At 36.8% G+C, this 10,918-nt stretch overlaps 1 pseudogene across 1 annotated transcript in view; it reads left to right on the top strand.

Moving 5' to 3' along the window:
• The first annotated feature begins 4,118 nt into the window (after positions 1-4,118).
• The window catches only part of LOC149566169 (RAN GTPase-activating protein 2 pseudogene), a 57,277-nt pseudogene continuing 50,477 nt past the window's right edge, over positions 4,119-10,918 (top strand). Inside the window, exon 1 of the transcript XR_016362131.1 lies at positions 4,119-6,115. The product of XR_016362131.1 is annotated as an RAN GTPase-activating protein 2 pseudogene (transcript). The remainder of the gene's footprint in view (positions 6,116-10,918) is intronic.

Genomic DNA, 10,918 nt, shown 5'->3' with positions numbered 1-10,918 from the left:
CATGAAAAATCAAGGAAACTACAATGCTGAAAGAAAACTTGAGTCCCGACAACAAGGCCTGATGAGGTACCCAATCACAACCAAATCTCTATGAAATAGAGAAATAGGGAAAACCACATGGGAAAAACCATTCTCCAAAAAGAGATAGAAAGAAAAAGTACAAATGCTATGTCTCAAGAGACTCTCAAAACAATAAGTACAATGAAACCCCCCATGATAGAGGCTTGAGACTCCATAGGCCCCCCAAAAAGGCAAAATTCCTGTGTCAACGAATTAACCAATGTGGCTCCAATCTGAAAGAAATAACAGTGGACAAGGAGGATGAAACCCTAAATGTAAGGTAAAGCTAGAAGCCTTAACTGATGCTCAAAGGAGGATGCTTGAGAATCCTGAAATGGAATCTCCAATGGGAATCTTGAAATAGAATCTCCAATGAATCCTGTCCCACTGTGTGTAATCTAATAAATAAAGAGAAGGGTAGAGGAAATTGGTGGAACACATAGTAAATCATGAAATGTACCATCATCAATGTCAATATAACCTTTCCCAAATACAATCATAGTAGTGTTGTTCCCCATCAAAATGTGTGAAGTAGGAGAAGCCTCAAAAGAAGAGAACAAATCCTAAGAAGATATCATATGGTGTGAAGCAACTAAATCCAACATTCATACAGAAGAATGTGGAGTAGTAGTTGCACATAATGCATGACCCTTTCCTATGTCTTTACCATTTGATTGAAATGACGATGATGATGAAGATCTATGAGAAGTAGAAGGAATATCAATGTTGCTCTTTTGAAGGAGAGCTGTCAAATCTAAAACCTAATTGGCATAGCCATCTAAATTTTTCTCATAGCAATGTGACTCATCATGATTAGGCTTATAACAATAAGCACACTTCGATCTATCTAGATTTGGTTTATCCCCCTTAGGAGGAGGTGGGCTTGATCTGATGTGGGGGATATAATCAATTTGAGACTCTATAGGATGTGACTTATGTTTCTTCTCTTTCTTTCTAGAAGATGTCTGAGCTACCAATGCATAAGTTTGTGAGCTTGTGAAAGAATCCAACTGAGAGAGCTTAGCTTGCTCTCGAGTCAAACGATCACAAAAAAACTCAAAGGATGGCATGGTAAATCTAGTACCCAAAGCATCCATGGTGGAATGGAAGGTAGAAGCAAAAATTTGAAAGTTTCCACAAAACTTTGAAAGAATCAGGTAAATGCACTCAATGTCAGTCTTGGTTTTCCACCTTGCAATAATGATCTCTGTTGTTTGAACTTCATCAAGAAGTCCTCAACGGAAGGAAAAGAATCTGGTACAATAGAGGTAAGCTCTACCTCAATCTGAAGTGCCTTGAACTCATTCATTGTACCAAACAAGCTGTCAAGCTTGGTCCACATAGCTAGAGGGGTATTGCACCCATCAAGATGAAACTAGAGACTATCAGATACCTGTAAAGAAATCAACCCCATTGCCTCATCCATCTTATTCCTATGTTGCATGATCTCAAAAGGCCTCCATAAAACTAACTGCACTGCATCTAAACAAGACCATAACCCTTTTGATCAGAGAAGTCATGTCATTAGGGACTTCCATGTGTGATAGTTATGAGGGGTTAGAAGTTCTAGATAAGAAGAGGTCCCAACCATTATTTTAGAAGGTGTTAGATTTTTATTGAAAGGCCTATTGATGTAAATAACATAAACAATAATACAAAACACCCTCCATAATGCAAAAAAGCAAAGCACAACTGCTAGAAGAAATGCATATATAAGAAAAGAGTAAAAATATTTAGTTTGAGAATCATATTCACCATTGAAAAATATTGATGAAAATAAAAGAGAATTTGGATAGTTCTCAAGAAGATTTTTTTGGCGCTTCTTTCGAATATGAAAATAGAGCTAAAACGGGCAAGTTATGCTCCTCAGAAGATAAAAAGCATCATTTGACTTTGAGCAAAAAAAGGTACCAAACTAGAAAAAAATCCAAAAAATACCTTGACCATCATGTCTGTCTCGAACTCAACTTTTTGACAATATTTTATTTTTTTAAAAAAGCCTCCCTATGCTCATGTTAGAGCCAAAAAACTGCCAAGGCCTCTGTATAGAAAAAAAAAACATTTCAAAACCTCCCAAATAATGGAAGTGGGGCTATGAAATAACCCCTTGACCCCCCATGTGACCGCAAGTTGTGCGGTGGAGGCCGAGGGGTTGTAGGTGGCAGAGACAATAGGCTGACGGTGCAAGGGTGGAGACGAGCACGGAGGTGCGCAGGCGGGGAATGTTGGCGATGGTGGTTGGAGGGTTGCACATTTTATTTATGTTTTAAAATCATTAAAAAAAAAAATCAGCATGGTAATGCATGTCGAGGGTCATATAACCCTAGTAGGCAAACAAATTTGCCCAGTGTTCAAAATCAACAAATTTTATATGAAAATAGGGGGTTTGATGTCTTCTAAATCCAACTGTGAGGTCTGTTTGGCCTCAAAGTGTTTCAAAAATCAGAGACCACCCTATTTTCACCAAAAAAAAAAAAAAAAAAAAAAAAAAAAAAAAAAACTAGATTTATTCTATCAAACTTTCATTCTTCTTTTTCTTCAAATAAGAACAAGCTACAACAGGTCAAACTCTGATACCATGAAGGAGTTGAACAATACAAATCCACAAAACCTGAAGAACACCTGCATGCAAGAACCTGACATAGATAAGAAATGACAAAGAAGAGGAAAGGGTTTTGCTCCGAGAATACGAAAAATTATATATGAGATTTACAATTGATCAATCCTTATAGAAGTAGATCATAAAACCTAAAAGGGAAACCCTAAGATGTAAATGACATTTAATAATTACTAATTAATTATTAAATGAGAATGCATGTGCATAAAGGGAAACCTTAAGAAGGGAGTAAAGTCAATTTAATAAATTAAATTAAATTAACCCTTTACTCTAACAAAAACAACACCATCTCAATTGACAAGTATGAGATATTTTCCAGAGCAAGTCAATTTATGATATTGCTATCGGGATTTAATTGTGTAGTTTTTGAGTTAAACTCATTGACCCATATTTCATGAGTAGTGGTTTACAAAAACCCATCTCTCATGACAATGAATAAAACACTGAACACTTATTGGATCTAGGTGATGCTAACAGAGGTGAAGCACCGAGATTTCCTTGGAGGTCACCCATCTCAGTACTACTCTAGCTCAAGCGGGCTTAACTACAGAGATTCCTCCATGACTAAACCCACTATGCTTGCAACCCCATTTTTAAAACCTCCATCGAGTGTTGTGCCTTATGAGCCATTCATTAGAAAGCCCCTTAAGCTCATCATTTGATAAGTAGGAGATATTTTCCACAACAAGTCAAATTGTGATATTGCTATTAGGATTTAACTATTTAGTTTTTGAGTCAAACTCATTGACCCATGTTTTATGAGTAGTCATTCACACAAAAACCCATCTCTCATGACAATGAATAACGCTTAACACTCATTAGGTCTAGGTGATGCTCACAGAGGTGTACCCTTAATGCGTGTTCAACAAGTATTTGTGTCACCAACATTCATCTTGGAGGATAGTTGTGTTAGGATTACATGATGGAAATCTAATAGTTACATGCAAATAACCAATAATGCAAAGAAATAAAAGACACAAAAGTAAAAAAATAAGACAAATATATAACACATTTCATCCAATCTTGGGCTATGCCCACCAAATAGAGAGTCCAATCTTATTATTCAATGGAGAAAAAAAAAGCCTAATCAATTTTAATTTACACTACAACTTATTTATAGCCTTTTAAGCAATTTACAAATATTTGTTAACAGGTAAAACTTAAAAATACTTGATGCATTTGACAAGTGAACTTAAAAATACTTGACGAATTAAAAATGTGTGATAAATATAAAGTACTTGTACGATGAGTCACCATATACCATACCAATTATTAAACAAAAGTTTGTTAAAAAAAAAACCTCCTAAAAAAAAACCTCCTAAAAAGTAAATAGTATTCCACAATGAAATTTTAACCGCCTTATTTACAAATGCATGGTTTATTTGGAAAAACGAAAACAAAACAAAAGCAAGAACTTGAAAAAAAGCAAAAACAAAACACTCGTAAGGAATGATGAATACAATCCAAGCGCGTTCTTAGATATCAGCTCCAATATTGTTTGTAGCCGTTAGGCTCAGTTGGAGAAAATATCTAATCCCCATTATATTTATGATAAATGACTATTTTCAACGTCAACTTTTCGAAAATAGATACCTATCTGAAAGAGAAGTAACTAGACTTTTACAGGAATCATACTTCGGGCCGTGGCGGATTAAAGCATTTTTCTTTTTGATAGAGTTCATGGCGGATCATGCAGAGAGAAAATTCTCCCTGACGTTATGGCCTCCCAATGAGAACACCCGCTTGATGCTGATAGAGCGCATGGCCACCAATCTTTCTTCCGAATCTTATTTTTCAAGAAGGTATGGGCTTCTGGGCAAAGAAGAGGCTGCAGAAAATGCTAAAAAAATAGAAGAAATAGCATTTGCTGCCGCAAATGATCATTCCAGTAGATTCCAGGACGCAGATGGGAGTTCTACAGTGCAATTTTATGCAAAAGAAACAAGCAAACTCATGTTGGAGGCTCTTAAGCGAGGACCTAGTACGGTCGAAACAAGAAACCCTGTTGCATTCCGTGAAAGCGCTGAAATGAAAGAAACTGTATTTGATATATCAGGAGGAACACCAAAATTTGTCGATGAAGCTTTAGCCACAGAACTCTTAAGGCCATTAGAAGAGCCTGGGAATTTTTATACAAAGATATGCTTCAGCAACCGAAGTTTTGGTCTCGGGGCCGCCTCTGTTGCGAAAAGGGTTTTGATGGGTGTTCAGAAAAATTTGACAGATGTAGACCTTGCAGATTTTATTAGTGGAATTCCCGAGGCTGAGGCTCTTGAGGTTGCCTCCACATTTTCCTCTGTTTTAGAAGGGTGTATGCTGAGATCTTTGAATCTTTCACATAATGCGTTAGGAGAGAAGGGCATTAGGGCTTTTGGACCACTCTTGAAATCTCAGAAAACGCTGGAAGAATTGTATTTCATGAATACTGATATCTCCGGAGAAGCTGCTAGAGCCATTTGTGAGCTTGTTCCGTCTGTTGAAAGGATCAAGACATTGCAGTTCGATAACAATATGATAGAAGATGATGGAGCAGAGGGCCTTTCAGAGCTTGTTAAGAAATGCATTGCTTTGGAGGATTTCCAATGTTCATCAACCAGAATAGGTACCGAGGGTGGTATTACTTTAGCAGGAGCTTTAGGAAAAATTAGTACGTTGAAAAAGCTCAATTTAACGGATAACATGTTTGGGAAAAGAGGTGGGATTGCTGTGAGCCGAGCCATTTCTGCGCATTTAGGTCTTACAGAAGTGTACTTGAGCTATTTGAATTTTGAGGATAAAGGGGCGATAGCTATTGCCAAAAGCCTCAAAGATGGAGCTCCATCTCTCAGAGTTCTTGAGATTGCAGGAAATGAAATCACTCCGAAAGCAGCTCCTGCTTTGGCAGAATGTCTTGCTTTAAAAAGCTTGCTGACGAAATTTGTTGCATCAGAAAATGAACTCAAGGATGAGGGATTAGTTATTATATGCAAAGCACTTTTGGAAGGTCATGAACATCTTAAAGAACTTGACATGAGTACAAATGGTATCACTGAAATTGGAGCAAAGGTTGCAGCAGAAGCTGTTGCAAACAAACCTGATTTCATTCTGCTTAATATTGATGGGAATTTCATTTCCGAGAAAGGAATTGAAGCCGTCAAAGATGTGCTGAGAAAAGGTACCATGGGTCTTTCCGTGCTTGGATCTCTGGAAGAAAATGATGAAGAGGGCGAAGGTGGTGATGCAGAAAATGAAGATGATATTGAGGATGGGGATGAAGAGGAAAGTAGTGACGATGACACAGAGTTAGAGGAGAAACTTGAGAGCTTGAAAGCGTAATATGCCCTGGAAATCTATAGTGTAGGCATAAACGTTAGGACAGTTTTGGATACACTAATCCTTTGAAGGTGAAGTTTCACAATTTTAGCAACCACAACTAAGTCCTTTTCTCGCTTTACAGAGGTATTTTCGTTTCCTGTTTACTGATTAGGAATGCTTCATCTTAATCTGAATATATGAGCTCTACTATATGAACTGGAGGGTTCCCAATGTTGCAGTTGTTGATTGTCAGTCTTGTTTTTAGTTTGCATTACTCATGGTACTGGAAATATTGATCATTTTGCTTTGTAGCAGCATCTGGATAAAGGGTATGCCTAAAAATGTGTCAACGGCTCATGTGAAAGACTTAAATGTATTTTTCTTGGGTACTATAATTTATTATTTTTTCCCTGGTGTTTTGTTTTTCTATATACAAATATGTCAATTTATATGAAAAAATAAAATGGTTTTAGTGTTTTAGTTGAACTCATTGTTAACTGAGGGACTTTCATTCTAAACTTTGTTCCAAATTGACAAAGCTTTTTATGGTTGTAATATCTTATTTGTTTCAAAAAAATGATAAATGTTGCATAATTTGGTCATAAAATTAGAGCTTCCATGGTGGATTTTGCTTGGATATAATATTTTATTGGTTCTTTCATTCACATGGTTGTTTAAGGAGTTTTATGGTACTACTTTTAGAAATATTCAGTTGTCTGTAAATTGTAAAACAATGCAGCTACGAGCTAAGAGACAAAAGATAGTTTCTGTCAGGGCTAACAAAAATTATCAGGTTCTCAGAGATACAAAAACCGCATATATGGACAGATTCCCACCAAAATAGGATTTGTAGCATTGTACAGCCACAAACACAGACCGGAAACTCAAGGGTTGTAACTCTGGGCAATATGCATGTAACCAGTAAGCATCAAGAAAAGGCTGAAGCTGCTCGTTGTACTCATGGAGGAAAATTTGATCTCTTCTACCCATATTTCTTTTTTTTTTTTTGCCAGGAAAAGTAGGATTAGGAGGGACCAATTATAGAGAGGAATCAAAATTCCTAAGTTGCCAGTCCGTCCACTTTTGGGATTGGTTGAGGTTCGTGGGTTCGATCAAACTTTTTTCTAGGAAGTTTAGGTTTGTTTATAAAAAACAAATAAAAATAAAATACACATATATGCAGCAGCAATTAAGTTTTCATGAATGATAGGCCTTACAAGGAGATTGCTTTGCACACCAGTTTTGATTTCCTTGTTGATCCGTTGAAAGGCACCTGACTTCAGTCTTTCCATCTAAGTTCTCCAAAGTTATTTGCTAGAAGCCAGGAAAAAGAATGAAATATAAATGCTAACACTTGAAAAATATAATACCAGTTGTTCGAGGGTTATGGAGAGATTCAGCCATTCAAGCTACATTATCTAGAAAGAATGAATTGTGCTTGCTTCCTAATACGTCGAAAAGAGGTGAACTCATAGTTGCAGACATTTTATATGAGAAATTTGAAAGTGTAATCTACACCTATTGGTTTGTTGTCCAAGCTCAAGATTGCAATGTAGTAAATAATGTTTTGAAGCAAGATTGAATTGGGACTATGTCATATAGCAAAGGGAATGCATTACTATCCAAGAATTCTGTAGAATGGAGTCAAACAGAAGAATTACCTCATGAGGAACAAATTCAAGAATCATTCAAAATGTCTTAATTAAAAAATCGCAAACAAAGCCTGATAAGTAATGAAAATTTGCATTCTATGATTAGGAAGTGAAGCGATGACGACATTGGTTCACCAACTCCCGAAGCCTCAGGTTGTGTTTCAAGGCTCTCAAATCTCTGCAGACCCGATTAATTCATTTAAATGGATTAAAATTTTTAGAAGTTCCTAGGAAGTCCGGATACTGACCCCTTCATCAAACTGTAGAACCAAATATCTCTTTGACATCACAGACAACAAGAAGTTCTTATGACGTCAGGATATCAGGCTTTAATTTGAACTCCCTAACCAAGCGTAATCAAGGTTCGAATGTTGTCAAACCTTGCAGCTTATCTGACAAATCTTTGACTTGGGAATTTTATGCCCCCGTTTTGTGATAGCAAACACTTCCTTGATCCTGCTTTGTATTCTAGAAACCAATGCTTTTGATTGTCACTATTTCTTCGTTTGTCACTATTTTTTATTTTCCTTGCCAACAAATCAGTTCAGAAGCAAGAATATTAGTGAGTGTCAAATGTTCATGGCATCACAGATAAGTGTGAGAAAATTGTTGACATTTGATGCAAAATCTGTTCCCTTGTAATTCAGACTGTCGGTAATGAAGTGTTATAGACATTGTACTTGTAACCTATCCTATCAGGCATCCAAAAACAAATATTACTCACTTGTGCCTATCAGGGTGATCTCGATCTCCAACTTCTGATGTATTTCAGGAATCTGTTTCTTCTTTGTCCTATATTAGAGGGAGCATCTGAAGTTGGGCTATTGATTTCAGAATATGGTGCGATGATTTACAATATACATGGTTCAAAGATATGAGAACTCCCCGACCTTAGCCCGTCATGTAATTAACCATAATAAAAGATACAATGACCCTCATGTTTGAAGCCTCTTTGATACATACAGCCACACTGTGGTCATGGTTATTACAAATATTGGATTGGTCCTAAGTCCCGTTTCAATCCTGAAAACGGTAGTGAGAATGTGCAGCCCGCAAAGGGGCTAGGGATAGTTAGCAACATACATACAGCCACACTGTGGTCATGGTTATTACAAATATTGGATTGGTCCTAGGTCCCATTTCAATCATGAAAACTGTAGTGAGAATGTGCAGCCTGCAAAGGGGCTAGAGATAGTTAGCAACATACAAAACATGAAAGCGGTGTCACAGTTGGAAGAAAATTTTCAAATTATGAATATGACATGAAAATGTAATGGGAGTTTGAAATGTTTGCCTCTGGTAGTGTGTAATTTTCCAGTTTTACCTGGCACTTGATATTGGATTTGGAGAGGGAATTTTCTATTGTTTGTACAGTAGGTGGGACTGTACGGTGGAGTCTGTAGGTGTGACCATACGGTGACTGGGCAGAGAGTGGGGCAGTTCATACGGTGGAGCGCAAAGACCAGTCTGTACAGTGGTGGGAAGATTTGGTATATGGTGAGAGTGATGACAGGTGTACAGACTGATGAGGGATTGTAAGGGTACGATGAGTGGATGAATGCTTGACGTACGGTGGGGCTGAAGGGGGCTTGCCCTACACTGGTAGGATACCAGTGATATTGCCCATACGGTGGTGGGGCTTGCGAGCTGTATGACTAGAAGGTAGTACGGATGGAGATGTGCCAGTAACAAAACTGAATGACATAATGTGCGACTTCCTTGATGCCGAACCCAATGCAAATTAATTTAATGATATAAATTCGCCAATCACACAGGTATATGCCAACAGAAGTATTTGCAATTCAGTCAAGATATATATATTTGCAGACAAAGATGGCTGTCCACATGTGCTAGATTTTAACCAAAGTAATACAGTGAATGGAATGGGGTGAGAGTTGAATCCCTCTGAAACCAGAATAGCCAAGAAGGGAAGGTCTTCCACTTCCGAAATGATGAATAACTCTGAACTCCAACATGAATTTGCAGTACAATAAAATAATTCAAATCACATCTCTACAACAATTAACCCGACAAACATATATATCCCATCAGAGCAAAATTCCTGAGGGAGAAACAATGTGGGCCCAAGATTTACATAAATCAATTGGGACCCCTAATAAAAGTTATTTTATTTTTGTTTAATGACGGAGTTATTACACTTGTCATTATTGTTTTTGAAAATGTTCCAATTCAATAAATGCTGCTTGGTCTTCTTCAAATCAAAGGCACTTTTATTATCTAATGCAGCTGGAAAACATAGTGGTCTGCCAAATCTCTTTTGTTTTTCGAAAATTACCGTAAGATTTTTTTAGATCTAGATTATGATTCTATGTTCAGACTTTTGTGGTGTTCTTCCATCCAGGACTCCTTAAATTTTCTCTTGCAGAATTTATGCGAATAAAAGTCTTCATGTTTTTGAGGATAGGCATCAAATAGTAATGGACTTATTGGAAAATTGTGAACTTCTGGTTTAATCTTAGTAAAAAAATTCCCACACGGTTCTAAATCAGAAGTTTTAAAAATCATTATAGTGAACTATAAAAAAATTATCATACCTCTAAAGGCTTTTTGGTGCAAGCTACTAGAAAATGACTCTCATGAGTACAGTTTTAACTACGATACAGCCTTGTTGCATCTGACTTACATACATTCACAGATATTTGAGGGAACATGCCTGATACAGTGCTACATTAATTTTATCTTTGCTCTCCCTCAGAATGATGGAGATTGGAGATGGAATGCCAACACTCCTTTTCTTGTATATTCCAGTAGCTGCTAAAGTTGACTTTCTCCTAGCCCTCATTTTATTAAACATCTGACTAGTAAATAAATTGAAATCTTCACCAAAAACATGATTCTAGATCAAGGCTTCCTCAGAGGAAAAAATGAGCATATGGGTGATATGAACTATATACTTGCAAGAGCTCTCAAGAGCTCTTAAAGTGTGTTGAGTATGTTTTATGGTTTTGTCTCAAGCCTCAAGATGGATGGTATTGGATTCACTGCCCGTTTTCTTCATATTATTTAAGCTCTCTGCTTGGCAGTTTGCTGTTTGTTGAGGGAGAGAGCTATTTGGCCTGTACTTAAAACTTATTGCATGCTGCTAGAATAAAAGTTCTGAATCAAACATGGAAAATAAATATTCAAGGAAACAATGATATTGTATCAAAGTATCTGTTATGCTAAAAGTATTCTGAAAATGTTGAAAGCCAAGTGAAATACATTAAGTTAGAGTTAACCCAATTTTAACAACAATTTTTTCATTAAGAGAAACATACTTTTCATACAGTTAGCA

The sequence above is a fragment of the Cupressus sempervirens genome, chromosome 3, assembly GCF_028749045.1.
Source record: "Cupressus sempervirens isolate cs-2001-9-10 chromosome 3, ASM2874904v1, whole genome shotgun sequence".
Classification (NCBI taxonomy): Eukaryota; Viridiplantae; Streptophyta; class Pinopsida; order Cupressales; family Cupressaceae; genus Cupressus; species Cupressus sempervirens.
Note: the sequence above shows the minus strand (reverse complement) of the source record. Positions and strands in the feature narration are given on the sequence as shown.